Source organism: Pelobates fuscus, chromosome 7 (assembly GCF_036172605.1).
Source record: "Pelobates fuscus isolate aPelFus1 chromosome 7, aPelFus1.pri, whole genome shotgun sequence".
Lineage (NCBI taxonomy): Eukaryota > Metazoa > Chordata > Amphibia > Anura > Pelobatidae > Pelobates > Pelobates fuscus.
The window spans coordinates 126718327-126734871 of NC_086323.1; the positions used below are offsets into that span (position 1 = coordinate 126718327).

General features: G+C 43.1%; 1 protein-coding gene across 1 annotated transcript in view; it reads right to left on the bottom strand.

Moving 5' to 3' along the window:
* Positions 1–16147, bottom strand: part of HYAL2 (hyaluronidase 2) — a 37341-nt gene extending 21194 nt beyond the window's left edge. Inside the window, exon 1 of the mRNA XM_063426583.1 lies at positions 16071–16147. The gene's annotated coding sequence lies outside the window, so the exon portion shown is untranslated. The remainder of the gene's footprint in view (positions 1–16070) is intronic.
* Positions 16148–16545: the final 398 nt, after the last annotated feature.

Here is a 16545-nt window from a genome sequence, read left to right on the forward strand (position 1 = left end):
CCGGCCAGCCAGCAAGCCCACAGGCTGGCCGCTGGCCAGTAGCCAGCCAGCCCACAGGCCACCAGTTAGGCTTACAGCCAGCAAGCCCACAGCCTGCCAACCGCAGCCAGCAAGCCACAGCCTGCCAGCCAGCAAGCCACAGCCAGCAAGCCAACAGCCTGCTAGCCGCAGCCAGCAAGCCCACAGCCTGCCGGCAGTAGCCAGCAAGCCCACAGCCTGCCAGCAAGCCCACAGCCTGCCAGCCGCAGCCAGTAAGCCCACAGCCTTCCAGCAAGCCCACAGACTGCCAGCCAACAACAGTAATTAAGGTAAGAGGAGCCAACTTGGCCTAGGTATCAGCGAGCTATGTTGTGTTGCTATATTGTGAATAGGAACCAGAGTGTTGGAGAGACCCCCCTCCAGGCCCCATTAGACTCCATTGTAGTCTCTAATGGGACCTGGAGGAAATTCTTTCTAACACACTCTCTAAAGGACACTGAGTCTAACAGAGGCCATCTCAGTGTCCCTGCTGGAAACAGTCGCCTCCAGGCCCCAGTAGAGACTACAATTGAGGGCTAATGGGCCATGGAGGGGGGGAGTATTCTAGCAGAGGCTATCTCAGTGTCCTTTAGAGAGCCTCTGCTAGAATACTCCCCCCCTCCATGGCCCATTAGCCCTCAATTGTAGTCTCTACTGGGGCCTGGAGGCGACTGTTTCCAGCAGGGACACTGAGATGGCCTCTGTTAGAAAGACCCCCTTCCAAGCCTATTAGACTCCATTGTAGTCTCTAATAGGGCCTGGAGGGGATTCTTTCTAACACACTCTCTAAAGGACACTGAGATAGCCTCTGCTAGAAAGACCCCCCTCCATGGCCCATTAGCCCTCAATTGTAGTCTCTACTGGGGCCTCGAAGGGATTATTGCACTTTTGTTCCTTGTGTCTAAAGATTGTGTAGGGTGTGGCTGGAGGCGGTGCATGGAGGCGGGACATGGGTGGCGCTTGCTGCGGAGTATGGGTGGGGCCTGTAAGGGGGCCCTTGATTTATTTTGCCCGGGGGCCCTGAGGGTTCTCAGTCCGCCCCTGGGTTCTAATATTCATGGGAAGGTTAGGGGTGGTTCTAATCAGGAGGATCCCGGCGCTGTATCCGGGTAAGTAAAACCCCTTTCCTTGTAGTGACCCTTTAATGTTATTATTTAATCATTTATATAGCGACTGCAAATTCCGTAGCGCTGTACAATGGGATAAACAACTCCTAGTTTACGGAATTGGGAGCTATTTACAAAAGTGTTTCTGCAAGAAAGTGGTGCAATTATGGCCGAACTAATGCACAGATGTATCTATAAAAGCTTCCCACGAGAAATACATTTCTGTATGCAAACTGCAACTAAATAGGAAAGTTATCTCATTATCATGTATTTATTATTCTCTAGATCAACTATGCTTTCACTTTGGCTTTTCTGGCCTTAAGGAACACTATTGGCATCCAGACCACGTCATGTCAGTGTTGTTTTGAGACTACAATGTAAAACATTGCCTTTTTATAGGAATACCAATGGTTCCATTTGAGATTTAAACACATCTCTAGTGACTATCTTTGAGACAGCCCTAGAGGCACTTCCATTGTAATAACAGAGTCAGACTCAGTTATTCAATCAAATGCTTCTCATACAGAGCATTTAAATGGCACAGTGCAGCATTTTGCCACTAACTTTGAAGATTGCTTCCTTATGAGGAAACACTGGATTGACTGAGATACTCAAGAATGATGATCTCAGCCAAGGAGGCGGGATAGCCGCTGAGAAACCAGTGAGCTCTGGGATCTGATGTCAGAAAAACTTACCTTTTAAACCCTCACAGAGAGGGCTGGAATCCTAAATAAGTAGAGTAACACTATAGCATACATGTTTGTATTCCTAACGCTATAGTGTTCCTTTAAATTAGAAATGACCACTGAATTCCCGACAATACTCATTTTAGTAAATAATGCTGTAAATTTATACTATATGTAAGGATATGTTCTGTGCATTGTTTAGAGCTGTAAACCACCAGCCATGGCGTGTGCTGCTGTGATTGCTTTTCCCAGGCTTTGTCTGAACATGACTTTGATATGTATGTCTGGAATGCACATTATGTAGTGCCCCAGTGACCTCCACGCTCTGCCACTAGCTGCCAGGGTGAAAGTCTTGCTTTCAAGATACAAGTGTGAAAGTAACCTCGAATGGACATTCTAAGTAACAGTAAGGACACTGTGAGACAGACAAAGGAGGCACTGTGACACAAATAAGAAATATCTATAGCACAGTGACACAGTGACACAGACAATTATATATATCCTGTCCTAATGTGTTTTACACCCCACCTCCTATAGAATGTAAGCTCGATTGTGCAGGGTCCTCTTCAACCTATTGTTCCTGTAAGTTTATTTGTAATTGTCCTATTTATAGTTAAATCCCCTCTCATAATATTGTAAAGCGCTACGAAATCTGTTGGTGCTATATAAATGGCAATAATAATAATAATAATAATATAGGATGACTTGTCCGTTGGTGGGTGACAATAACAGAAGCTTGGCGTCTGCCTTTTAGATTCCACAGTGTCACGTCTGCCATTCATACTGATAATTGTCACAATATCCCCATAATGACACAGCCTGAGTAACACATGCACCTGTTTGCCTGTTTGTGTTTTAATTTGTGCGTGTGTGTGTCAGTCGCTCAATACAGATCCTTCATGCAGCTGCTGTGTGATGATGGACTCAGCAATATGTCCCTCATTAAAGTGGATTTGTCACATTTGTGACCACAGTACTTTTTTTTTTTAGAAGTGTGATGCGATTTGTTTATTATTTTTTTCTACTTTTAAGCTTATTTAATACAATATGCATTCACTGCCTTTCCAAATGTATGTAGGCATCACTTTGTAATCAGTAACGTTGCCTATATTTCAGCTTCTGGCATTGTTGGCGGACGGACAAAGTTAAAGGCACCCAGTTTAGACACTATCAACACTGTATTTAGTAGTTTTGTGTTCTGAGTGTTTCCTACAGTTTTTATGAAACCATTTTTAGCAGTTTGACAAAAAAACAAGGAAGTCGGGGCGGAGCTTGGCCGCCATGCGGAGAGGATGCAAACACCCAGGGCTCCCACCAAATGGCTAAATATAAGCCTTTCTTGCCGCAATCGAGCCAGACTAAACGGGCACCACATCTGGCCACCCAGCCAAGCCCCGGGTGGGAACAAGCTTGGGATGATACAAGAAACCCAGAGGCACCAACCGAGGCAGGTCCGACCTGCGGCCTAGCAGTTGATGCGGGGCTGGAGGACGCGGCCGGTCCTCCGTCCCCGAAGTCCTGCAGATGCAGAACCTCCCCCCCCCCCGGGACTGGCGGGGGTCATCGCAGTCCACCATTGCGTGCTCACAAACAGGGGCGAACAAACACAAGCCCTGTTGGATGGCCACAGGCGGGTGGAGGCACGGGCACACCGCTTAATCAAGATGGCGGCAGCACAGAATGCAACCTCACACACCAGGAAAGCCAACGTTTGTGAGCGAGACAAGGCAGGTCTGGCGGCAACCCCACAGTGGACATGGCCTTGGGGGAGATGGAGTAGAGGAGAAAAGCCCCAAAGAAAGCGACGGCAAGAGGCCTATCCATCCCCCCAGGCATCAAACATGGCAGCCACGCGACCCGGTGACATCCAGCCCCGGCTCCTTCCTGGCCGCAACCTGACACCAACAGAGATAGCCACAAACAAGGGCGAATGCTCACCCAACATGGGGATCAAGCTCTATACCCAGCTGTGCGCGCCTCTGCACCAGCCCCCGAGGGTCACCATGCGGGAAGCTGATCCAGACCAACGACAAAGGTTTGCAGCCCCCAGCACAAGCAACAGACGACCCCACAGGGACTGACCGGCTCTAATCCACACAGAGGGCACCGGGGAACACATCATGTGGACTCTATGTATGTTTTCAGCCATATAAGATTTCACAACGCTTACTCAATGATTGCATACTTATTACCTAGACCTAGCTTAAATGTAAATATGCAGTTTAACTACATAACATGTTTACACGGCTAGCGTTTGATAGCAGTATAATAAGTGTCATCAACAGACTAGCCAATACGCTGGTCATGCCAAACTACAGTCTATAATCTTTGAAAATCAAATAGCTATGTGTGCCTAGCTTGAACATTTCTGTATATCACTACTATATCATTTCTTGTTTTCCTCATGTTTCTAAAAAAAAAAAAAAGTGCAGTATCTCTTGACTACCCATATCAATTGTTTCTGACAATCTAATATGTTGAACAAGTCTTTGTTTATGCCTGCAATTTACTCTGCACTCAAAAATAAAGAATTATAAAATAATAAAAAAACAAGGAAGTCCTAGTACCCAAATCCCACCCACTCTGCTGACACCAACACAATGAGGAATTCCCCTACCCCACTATATGTCCAAGTTTGGTTATCAATGATAGACTGTGAGCTCTATGAGTAACATCAGCATGAGAATGACTGTCAGGAGATTAAAGAAATAGGTTTCTGAGGACTAGTAGTCACACACTACCCTATGATCACAATGTGCAAAGCTTCACTTGGAGGGGTGTAAAACTCATCACCATTATTGTCTGGGAGATTCTCCAGTGATGAATCACATTTTACCATCTGACAGTTGGAAACTTCGTAGTGCCAACTGTAATGTTTGGTGTAAAAGTAATAATGCCAAGGGATTGTAGTTTGGGCTAGAGCCTTTGGTTCAAGTGGGGATGTATCTCAATTCAACAGCACACAATGACAAACATGATTCTGTGCTTCTAAAATAGTGACATGGTTTGGAACAGCCACTTGTGATATCCAGTATGACATTATCCCCATGCCCAAGGCTAGGTCCACACAAATGTATTGAAATTGGTGTGAACGTACTGGATTGAACTACACACTCATATAACATTTTTCTCAATTTCAACTTTCTTCTTTAAAATCTCTGCTTTCAATTCTCAACTGCAACTGATCTGATTAAAGTGACCAGCAATCTACTCACTGACAATCACCGACCGTAATGTCATTACATTAAGCTAATCTTCCTGACCTCCCTGTCACTCCCAACTCTGTGGATCACTCCATTTTCCATGCAATGCCTTTATAACCTTGGGCACTGCCATTTTTTGGTTCTCATCCCAAATATTCCAGTGCTCTTCTAATCAGCTGTCAACTTTTCCTTGTCAAGCACCTCCCACCACCAACTTCTTGCTATGATTTTCCGTTAAAGCAATGGTCTGAACCTCCAAATGCTGTTCATGGCATTAGCTTGGTGATCCAAGACACATCTATACACAATAATATAACTTGTTACAAAATTCACTTTTATTAAACTCTTTCCAGTGTCATTTGCCTTGAGGGAAGCAATGCTGCCATAGTAACCAATTTAGGGTAGTTTTGGGCAATTGTCTGGAGACTGGTTACATTGATGTTCCTGTTTCATCTGATGAGGACCCAAAATAAAATTGAGGTCCAGTCTATACCCCGAATCCAGATGTTAAGATCCAGAAAGCTAGAGTAGTAAACACTCAGCTTTGTGTTCCCTTTCTTTTAATTTTACCTAACCTCTCATAGCAGCCTCATACATTTCTCTTGCATTTCTGTACCATCTAGTCTCTGAAGTCTGATCATTCAGCTATACCAATACTCCTTGCTCTCTCTCTCTTCACTTATCACCTCTCTTCTTTATCAGACTGAACAACTGCCACATGTTCAATCTCGGTCTTGCCATAATATGACCTTTTTTCTTCTTTTCTTCTTCTAGTGCTAACCCTCTTTTAGCTGTCTCCTTTCAGGTCAATGGTAGAACCATCAAACAAGTTCATCAGTTAATCCCTTGAACTGTTTTCACTCTGATTCTAGCTCTCACATGACTTTTTAGTGCTGATCAATTCTTACGTAACACTCTCCCTCATCCTAATAAACTTTGCAATGTCTCCAGTCCTTTAGGACATCTGTAAAAAAAATTCTTCAGGAAAACATGTTAACAACTATGTGATTATTCTACAGCAGGTTACCCTTGTCTCACCTCAACATTTAGTACAATTTTAAGCTTCACTCCATTTCTCCTTTTTTGTTGTTGTACTCTACAGCTAACTCACAATTACTGCCACACAGACTGCACACCCGACAACCTCTATTCTTTTTCTAGATACTTACTGCTTTGTGTAATTCTACCAGTGCTGGACTGGGGAAAATATTCGGTCCGGGCATTTTTTTTATCACAGTGGCCCCCTGAGAAGGAGGCAGGGCCGGAGAGGGGGTGTTATGTCATCACTAATGACAAGCACGCCCCCTCTCAAAGTGAGCATGTTGGTTCTGAAGAGCTGAAGAGCTCTAGCATGAGAAAAAGGCCCTGTATTTGTTCTGTGCAGCGAAAGCAAATTTAATAACATGTGCTGTGTGTGCTTGAAACTTGTCTCTGGTGTCTCCATAAGTGGGATACCAGAGGACAAAAGGGCCAGGAAAGTATATGGTGCATGTGTTTGGAGCCTGCTTGTGTGTGTAGAGTGAGCTGATTGTGGCGTGGTATTGTGTGAATAGGTTGATTTAATTTGTGTTTGTGGTGTAAAATGTGTGGGTAGGGGCTGTAGAGAGTGTGTGTATAGGGGTCATAGTGTGTAAAGGAGGCATAGTGTGTATAGGGGATGTAGGGAGTGTGTGCATACGGGCTGTAATGTGTGTGTGTGTGTATATAGGTGACAAAGTGTGTGTAGGGTTGTAGAGAGTGTGTGTTTAGAGAATGTAGTATGTGTTTGTTTACAAGGAATGTAGTGTGTGCATAGGGATCTAGAATTTGTATGTCAGAAATGTAGTCTGTGTAGATGGTACAGTGTGTGTGTATAGGAGATTGTGTGTGTGTGTGTGGGTGTGTAGATGATTCAGAGTGTATATAGGGATCTAGTGTGTGTGTGTAGATTAGATGATCCAGAGCTGGTAAGGGATCTAGCGTGTATCTGGAGCATAATGTGTGTAGAGGTGCAGTGTGAGGGGTGCTGTAGTATATATATATATGTTTGGACGTATTGTATGTGTGAGGAGCGCAGTGTGTTGGGTGTGCTGTGGGTATGTGTGAAGGGTGCAGCATGTGTTTGTGTGAAGGTTGCAGCATGTGTTTGTGTGAGGGGTGAAGTGTGTGTGTAAGGGGTGCTATGTGTGTGAGGGTGTTCTTATCTGCCGTCACATTCTAATTTTCTTTGTCTGTTAACTCACTGAGGGTTATTTTATATATTATATGTATGGGCCTGAATTTTACCACACATTCTCAGGATTTTAAAGCGATTTTAGCATGATATATATATTATTTGTGTTTGTGCTGTGTGTGTGCTGTGTGTAATGGTGCTGTGTAGGTGCTCTGTGTGTGCGAGGGTGCTGTGTGTGTGAGGGTGCTGTGTATGTCTGAGGGTGCTGTGTGTGTGGGGGTGCAGTGTGTGAGGGTGCTATGTGTCTTAGGATGCTGTTAGTGTGAGTGTGCTGTGTGCGTATGAATATGTTTGGAGGGATTGTGTGTGGGGGGCAGATTAAAATATATTAAATATGTATTTTTATTTTAATTTAAAAAACCCAAAAAACTTTATATTCCCCCCCCTCCCTTCTTACCTTTAGCCTGGGAGGGGTGACCTTGCTGCTATCCCTGGTGGTCCTAGTGGTGAGTGAACTCTCGCGAGATCTGAGCATTGCCATGGTATCTGCAGCAATGCTCCGACCTTGCGAGAGTAACCCGGTGGAGATGCAGGTTAGAGTTCCACCGGGTCCTCTCTCCTTCCCTCCCCAGCCGGTGGCTGCATGTCAATGCCTGTAATCTCCCCTGCCGGCCTCAGCCCATGGCCATCGCGACCCACTGGGCATTTACCTGGTATACCGGATGGCCAGTCCGGGCCTGAATTTTACCACACATTCTCAGGATTTTAAAGCGATTTTAGCATGATCCCCTTTAACTCTTGTTAATTTGTTTGATATTTGTTTACCCAATATATAGCACTGCACAATATGCTAAATACCTCTAAATAAATATTAAAAAATAATAATTAGTGGAACTCTGGCTGTGTGCCAGGTCTAACTGCCCAAATGGTGTGTCTGATCTCAGTAATGTTCTTGTGGCTGAATGGATGCCAATCTCAGCAGCGGTATTATAATATCTAATGGGAAGTCTTCCCAGAAGAATGGATGTTGTTATAGCAGTGAGGGGGGTTGGGTAATGTCTTGTTAATGGCCATGGTTTTGCAATGAGATATTCAGTCAGCCATTGTCCACATAACTGTGGCTACATAATGCACAAGATTGATAGTTTTTTGCTCTGATGTCACATCTATTTCTTGAAAAGCACCGTCAAAGCATTTAAAGGGACATTCCGCTGCATGTACACAGGTTTTATGCATTTTACAGCATCTGGCTTGGATATATCTGTACGCTTTCCATGTCCACTTGTGCATAGTTTTTGCACATTCTCCTTATAACCCACTACTGCATAATCCAATGACATAATTATATCTGTCTTCAAGAAGCTCTGCTATGCTTTATTACATATATGGGTCAATTACTCCTTGGTCCTGTGTGCATTTACCTGATGTATCTAGTTGTTGTGTGCATGTTATCTATACCTTTGCTGATACAGGGTTATTCACTAATGTGAGAATTCAAAGGGAATTTAAAATTCAAGGTTAACATATTTACGTCCAGTTTGGCTATGTAGGTCTTTAATTTCGAATTCACATAGAGTTCACTTTGAAATCTCACTTTAGTGAATAACCCTGATAGTCTTTGCTGAGGATAAATAAGGAGAACGAGGCACGGAATGATTGGATGAAAAGGGAATGAGGCACGAAATGATTGGATCAAAAGAGAATGAGGCACGGAATGATTGGATCAAAAGAGAATGAGGCACGGAATGATTGGATGGAAAGAGAACGAGGCACGGAATGAGTGGATGAAAAGAGAATGAGGCACGGAATGATTGGATGAAAAGAGAACAAGGCACGGAATGAGTGGATGAAAAGAGAATGAGGCACTGAATGAGTGGATGAAAGAGAATGAATCATGGAATGATTGGATGAAAAGAGAATGAGACACGGAATAATTGGATGAAAAGAGAACGAGGCACGGAATGAGTGGATGAAAAGAGAACGAGGCATGGAATCAGTGGATGAAAAGAGAATGAGGCACGGAATGATTGAATGAAAAGAGAATGAGGCACGGAATCAGTGGATGAAAGAGAATGAATCATGGAATGATTGGATGAAAATAAAATGAGACACAGAATAATTGGATGAAAAGAAAATGAGGCACAGAATGATTGGGGAGATGAAGTAATGGAGACACATTCAGGTTATTCTCTAAATCGAGAGTTCAAATAGCCATACTTAAAAAAATGAGCTAAGCTTACAGTTGAGCCAGTCTGGGCATAAACTGGAAGACCCCATTGAATTCTCACTTTAGTAAATAACCCAGATTGGGTGATTTATTACACATAGAGATATGGAATGACGGGGGTGGACAAGGATTAATGTACAGTGTTTAGTATATATGAGTGTGTCACTGTGCTTCAAAGCAATAATATGTACAACATAACTAACAATAATATTTACACAACATAACTCAAACTTCCTCTACTGAGTTTATTATTGTTATTATTATTAATTATAAAGCACCAACAAATTCCATAGCGTTGTACAATAGGTGGACTAACAGACATGTATTTCCAACAAGGCAAGCTGGACGCACACAAAAATGGGGTATTGAGGGCCCTGTTTTAACATGCTTACATTCTAGAGGGAGTGAGGTAAGGGAAGGATGTATTTAATGAACAGGAAAAGTAGCTATGCCCTGAAGTTGCCCCTGTCTGACACCCAGACCAGCACAATCCTGTTTATAAGGGTGGTTTCTCTGTACAATTAAAAGCAAAATTAGGAAGATGCATAATACGTAAATGTGAATTAAGTTCTAAATTTGGAGCAATTACCATGGAACAAAACTTGACATTTTTAATTTCTTGGCTATCTTTGGGGTGTATCCTCTTTTAATATTTTGCCCTTGAACTACACCACAGGTAGCAAAACGATTATAAATATATGTGTATATGTATGTTTAAGGGACAGTGTGTATAGCGATTGATGTCACTCTGTGTATATATTAAAGTCAAAATCTCCCTTAATAGGATCTCCCATGTCACAAGATTATGTTCCATCCTTTAAAAACAATAAATCCCATCATTTTTATTTTTTTTGCTAAGAGGCTTTTGAAATATCTGGCCTTTCTAGGCGTGCCTGGTTACACACCCTAATGAATTGTGCTGTGCCTCCTATGCATAGTCATAGAATACATTCCCTGAACTGATTGTGCAGATAGCATTGTGTGTTTTTTTAATCACGTTCTCAATAGCAAAGCACAGCCTCCAACAATACCAAGCAGTGACCTAAATCTGTCTTAAATCGTGGGATTTATGACATCTATGTAGGTATATACATATCTTTGTGTGATATAGGTATATGGCAACACGTGCAATGCATTGGGTACAAAACCACTAAAAATGTCAAATATATAATTTTTGCTCCAATTCAGTATCATAACATTTGTAAATGGTTTTTAGGAATGTAATTCAGGAAAGAGAGTTCTACAATTATTATTGATTGTTTGAATAGCCAATACCTTCAGATAAAAACAAAGAAAACATTTTTCGAATATATTTCCATGCCTTCTTTTCAGGTAAACAATAAAGGGGACACATTTTAACTAGGAGTGCAAAGTGTTTAATTATTATTATTATTGTCATTTATATAGCGCCAACAGATTCTGTAGCACTTTACAATATTATTAGAGGGGGGATTTAACTATAAATAGGACAACTACAAGAAAACTTACAGGAACGATAGGTTGATGAGGACCCTGCTCAAACAAGCTTACAGTCTATAAGAGGTGGGGTCTAAAACACATTAGGACAGGAAATAGCAATCAAATAAGATGGGAGTAGAGCAAAGCTGGATAAGAGAGTAAAGTGCTGCCTTTTAGGAGAGAGCAAGGGACAGGTATGTGAGCAGGGCCTAGTGCGCCGGCCTGCTGGGGCTGCCCACCAGGATATTTCCTGGTGGGCTCCCCCTGTCTTTTACCGCAACGCTGGGCGAGCGAATCTAGAGCCGCTCCCCTCAGCGCCACGCCGCTCCTCCACGCGTCCAAAGGTGGGGGCGCCCAGAGGAGCCCTGTCACAGTATGACAGAGCAGGCACCTACGTACCTTGATGACAGGTGCCTGCTCTGCCATCAAATGCCAGTGACGGAAGGAGAAGCCAGGAGGCGAGGGAGGCTCTTCGTTTGAAGCCTTTCACTCCTTCCTCACGCGCCCTCTGTGATGACGGGAGCTGGAATATGACTTCATTCCGGCATACTAAACAGCAGGCGGGAGGAGTGAGGAGCTGCCTAACACTGGACCCCAGGGAGGTGAGTGTTTGAGTGTTTGTCAGTGAGTGAGTGTTTGTCAGTGAGTGAGTGTCTGCCTGTGTGTGTGTGACTGTCAGTGAGTGTATGTATGTCTGTCAGTGAGTGTCTATGTGTGTGTGTCAGTGAGTGAGTATATGTCTGTCAGTGAGTGAGTGTTTGTGTGTGTCTGTCAGTGAGTGAGTGTCTGTGTGGGTGAGTGAGTATGTATGTGTGTCTGTCAGTGAGTGTGTGTGTGTGTATGTCTGTCAGTCAGTGTGTGTGTGTCTGTCTGTCAGTGAGTGAGTGTATGTCTGTCAGTGAGTGTCTGTGTGTGTGTATGTGTCAGTGAGTGAGTTTATGTCTGTCAGTGAGTGTGTGTGTGTGAGTGTATGTCTGTCAGTAAGTGTGCATGTTTGTCAGTGAGTGAGTGTATATCTTCCAGTGAGTGTTTGTGTGAGTGTATGTGTGTGTCAGTGAGTGAGTGTATGTCTGTCAGTGAGTGTCTGTGTGAGTGAGTGTATGTGTGTGTGTCAGTGAGTGAGTGTATGTCTGTCAGTGAGTGTCTGTGTGTGTGTATGTGTCAGTGAGTGAGTTTATGTCTGTCAGTGAGTGTGTGTGTGTGAGTGTATGTCTGTCAGTCAGTGTGTGTGTGTGTCTGTCTGTCAGTGAGTGAGTGTATGTCTGTCAGTGAGTGAGTTTATGTCTGTCAGTGAGTGTGTGTGTGTGAGTGTATGTCTGTCAGTAAGTGTGCATGTTTGTCAGTGAGTGAGTGTATATCTGCCAGTGAGTGTTTGTGTGAGTGTATGTGTGTGTCAGTGAGTGAGTGTATGTCTGTCAGTGAGTGTCTGTGTGAGTGAGTGTATGTGTGTGTGTCAGTGAGTGAGTGTATGTCTGTCAGTGAGTGTCTGTGTGTGTGTATGTGTCAGTGAGTGAGTTTATGTCTGTCAGTGAGTGTGTGTGTGTGAGTGTATGTCTGTCAGTCAGTGTGTGTGTGTGTCTGTCTGTCAGTGAGTGAGTGTATGTCTGTCAGTGAGTGAGTTTATGTCTGTCAGTGAGTGTGTGTGTGTGAGTGTATGTCTGTCAGTAAGTGTGCATGTTTGTCAGTGAGTGAGTGTATATCTGCCAGTGAGTGTTTGTGTGAGTGTATGTGTGTGTCAGGGAGTGAGTGTATGTCTGTCAGTGAGTGTCTGTGTGAGTGAGTGTATGTGTGTGTGTCAGTGAGTGAGTGTATGTCTGTCAGTGAGTGTCTGTGTGTGTGTATGTGTCAGTGAGTGAGTTTATGTCTGTCAGTGAGTGTGTGTGTGTGAGTGTATGTCTGTCAGTAAGTGTGCATGCTTGTCAGTGAGTGAGTGTATATCTGTCAGTGAGTGTCTGTGTGAGTGTATGTGTGTGTCAGTGAGTGAGTGTATATCTGTCAGTGAGTGTCTGTGTGAGTGTATGTGTGTGTCAGTGAGTGAGTGTGTGTCTGTCAGTGAGTGTCTGTGTGAGTGAGTGTATGTGTGTGTGTCAGTGAGTGAGTGTATGTCTGTCAGTGAGTTTCTGTGTGTGTGTGTCAGTGAGTGAGTATGTCTGTCAGTGCATGTGTATGTCTGTCAGTGAGTGTCTGTGTGTGTGTGTCTGTCTGTCTGTCAGTGAGTGAGTGAATGTGTCAGTGAATGAGTGTATGTGTGTCAGCGTGTGTGTGTCTGTCAGTGAGTGTGAGACATGAAGGGGCGGCAAAATGGATCTTTGCCTAGGGCGGCAGAAATCCTTGCACCGGCCCTGTATGTGAGGTAGAGGTTACTCAGGGAGGCCATAAACTTTCCTAAAGAGATGGGCTTTAAGGCACTTCTTAACGATTGAAGACAAGGGGAGAGTCTGATGGCGGTAGCCAGGCTATTCCATAGGAAGGGAGCCGCCTGCGAGAAGACCGGCAAGCATCAGTTTAATCAAGGGGAAATTTCCATTGTAAGAGTTTCACAACATTGAGTTTAACAACAAATCCCATAATCCTAAACCGGGCCATTACTCCCCAAAATATCAGATGAGAATCATGGGAGCTTGAGGTCAGCAATAGTGGTGGTCTGTATGCAAATAGCTTTGCAGTTATATTTAATCTTACTGACAAAGAATTAGCATGTTTTAGCCCAAAATAAGTACACTGTTCTAAAATCTGCAATCCACTGGTTAGTTCTACTTAAAGTGCAGGATGATAATGCAGTGGAACCCATGGGAACTCGGTTCCCTTACTATATATATAAGTTCCCAATCTCTGAAAGAACCATTGGTTTCAGTACAGGAGGACAGTTCCAGAAACAATTGCAGCTTTTTAATCGCAAGTGCTGTGTACATCATCCTGTCCTTTGTGTCTACCTTCTACCTTCAGTTTTCTATGTATGTTGCATGTGTATAGATCTGTACAAATTTATTTTAATCGTTTATATTTTGGTTTCACTATTAAATTGCACCCACAACTACATTCTGGTCTATCTACCTGTACGTGTCCTCATGCACACCAAACACACGCATATGAGTGCAAAAATACATAAAAAGTTTTCAAAAGAGAGAATGTAAAGTCATAGTTTGCCTAGGACTCTAAAATGACAAAAGACCGTCTCGGCCCTGAAGTTCTGTCAATTCTCACATCCCCTGCCAAAGCCAGATTGAAATTGCCAATAGTCCTAGGCAGGATGAGTGTTGGGTGTTTGGTGGCTGAGTGTTTTATGTGCGTAGCGCTTGCGTGTTTTGTGGGAAGGCTAAATGTGGCTGATGGAACGTGTGGCTGACACGTGTGTGTGATGGATGAATTCTGTGTGTGGAGGAAGCCGAGTGCTCTGTGTGGAAGGATGGCTGAGGGTTGCGGAGGGGGGTAGGAATGTGCTATCGGTGTGGAGGCGTGTGTTGGAGGAGAAGATTGGAAGGGAGAAGTCCCCACAAATCTTTCTGAATAATTATTATTTTTTGCCACCCTATGTTTATCTTTTGCTTAGAAGGGTCTGTAAACCCTAGTGGTTCAGAAGAGATCATGCTGGGCAAAATCCTGGTGGTCCAATGGGAGAATGTGTGGTCTGCAACTCTGTAGGTTGCAAATCCCCTTAAGAGCTCTCCTGTGGTACTAACACTCAGTGAATGACTGAGAGCACTGGCTTCTGTACTTATTGACTCAGTGCTGGGACAGTGACGGATGTCCTAAAATGATCTGCACGTGAATATAGAAGTGCAGACCACACACTCCCTTGATGTCGTAAGGGGGCACGTAAATATCTAAAGATGTCAAAAGTGAGAGTGCTACTTTAAAGGTTCTAGAGACATTGGTATAGGAATTTTGCAAATCCCAGGGGAGAGGGGCAACATTCTAGTTTTACCTGTTTGTTTAATTTATAGAGATGTATGAAGAGTTTTTGCAAAAAAGAATGGTCTATCTATCAAAGCAACCTGACTTATGTATCAAAAATAGGTACAGATATCATCATACTAGTTCAGTTATTCTACTAATTTAATTTTGTATTTTTCTTTGAAATATCAGCAATTTAAGATCTATGTATGTTGAGGACAATCTATTAATGTGCATGGGGGGTGGGACTGAGACAGAGAGCCTCTGATGCTACAAAAAAAAGGAAATAATTGTACATCTTAAGTAGTTGGCGCATTGATCCTGGCAAACGGGGTATTGGATAATGCAAAGTTAGAAGTAGGGTCAAAAGTTTCCAGATCCATGAGGGTTTTTTTGCACAGAAATATTATAAATTTTTGATGGGTAGCACAAGAAAATGCTGCCTTGCAGTATGCAGATTTCAAATGGTGCAGAAGATAAATCAAGTCATAAATTAAAGAGGAATAATGCAACATATGAGTTATATATTCAGCATTTTTCATGTTCTGCCCAACACCATGAAGAAGTGATATGTGTCCAGGAAAACATGGTGGTGGTTTTTGAAATGTCTCTGAAAGAAACATAGGAGACGTTTTCAGCAACCAGGCCAGTCCACTAAGGGCGGACAATGCAGAGAGTCTGTTTCAGTGCTCTCCGTAGGGTCCTTCTACCCAGAGCATAGTATGAGAGCATTTAATGATGCGCTCATACCATGCTTTTTTGGAACAAATTCAAGATGGCGGGACAAGAACCCAACATCGAGACTGTTCAGCAGAAATTGAAACTATTGGAAGACCTGCTAAATTATATATAATAATAATAATAGTAATAAAACTGAATTTCTAAATTACAGCTAAATGGCCAAATTCTTACTATAGCTTAGTTGGATAATTTTTCCAATTCAGCTGTTTTAGCCTAAAATTCCAAAACTGGTTTCAGTGCAGTTTATTTGGTAAACTGGGAATTGGGAACATGGAAATACCAATGGAGTATGTTTCCTGCTTGGCAATTTTACGCAAACATTTTTTTTTAATTACCTTGCCAGTTCTTCACAGTTTCCTGTTTAGTAAATAACTTAAGTACGAAAAATAAAGAATTATTCTTTTGAAATAAGCATCCTTTCCCCAACTCCTGCTAATTCTGCCTAGTCCTTTATTAGTCTTACTCTACTTGTGTTTTATCTCATCTAATTTGTTACTTCTATCACGCCCTGTCGCCCTATACCACTTCCTCCCCATACTTTTATATAGCACCATGTCCCGCGGGTCCCCCTTCCCGTCTCCTTACCTGTGTCCTCTGCAAGCCTCCCTGTCAAAGCAGTTACTAGTCTGCTTTCTTTTGTAGCAGTGAGCTTTGAGCTAACAGCCCAGTCTCCTGTCTCTTTTCCTCTGTCTCCCCTTTCCTTCCTTCCCTTCAATCCCCCCCACAACCCCCCCAGCCAACAAAAATCTGCAATAGTTTCCTTTGGTAGATAGAATAGGAAGTGTTTCTACCTCAGCCCATATCATTTAGGAGACAGGGAATTTGGGTTATTTTACTACCCCCCTCCTTTAACAGATATTCTTCGGAAAGGGATGCAGGGGTGAGGAGAGAGTTTATTTAGTTAAATGGGTTTTCCCAATCATATATCTTTAAACAAAATCAAATAAGGGTCTTGTGGTGGAAATTGAAAGGGGCAGGGGATGTAAGAATGTACAAGGGGATGTGTGTGAGGGGAAGTAAGGAGGGGTTGAAAAATTTGCTGACAGGTGGAATTCTGTGA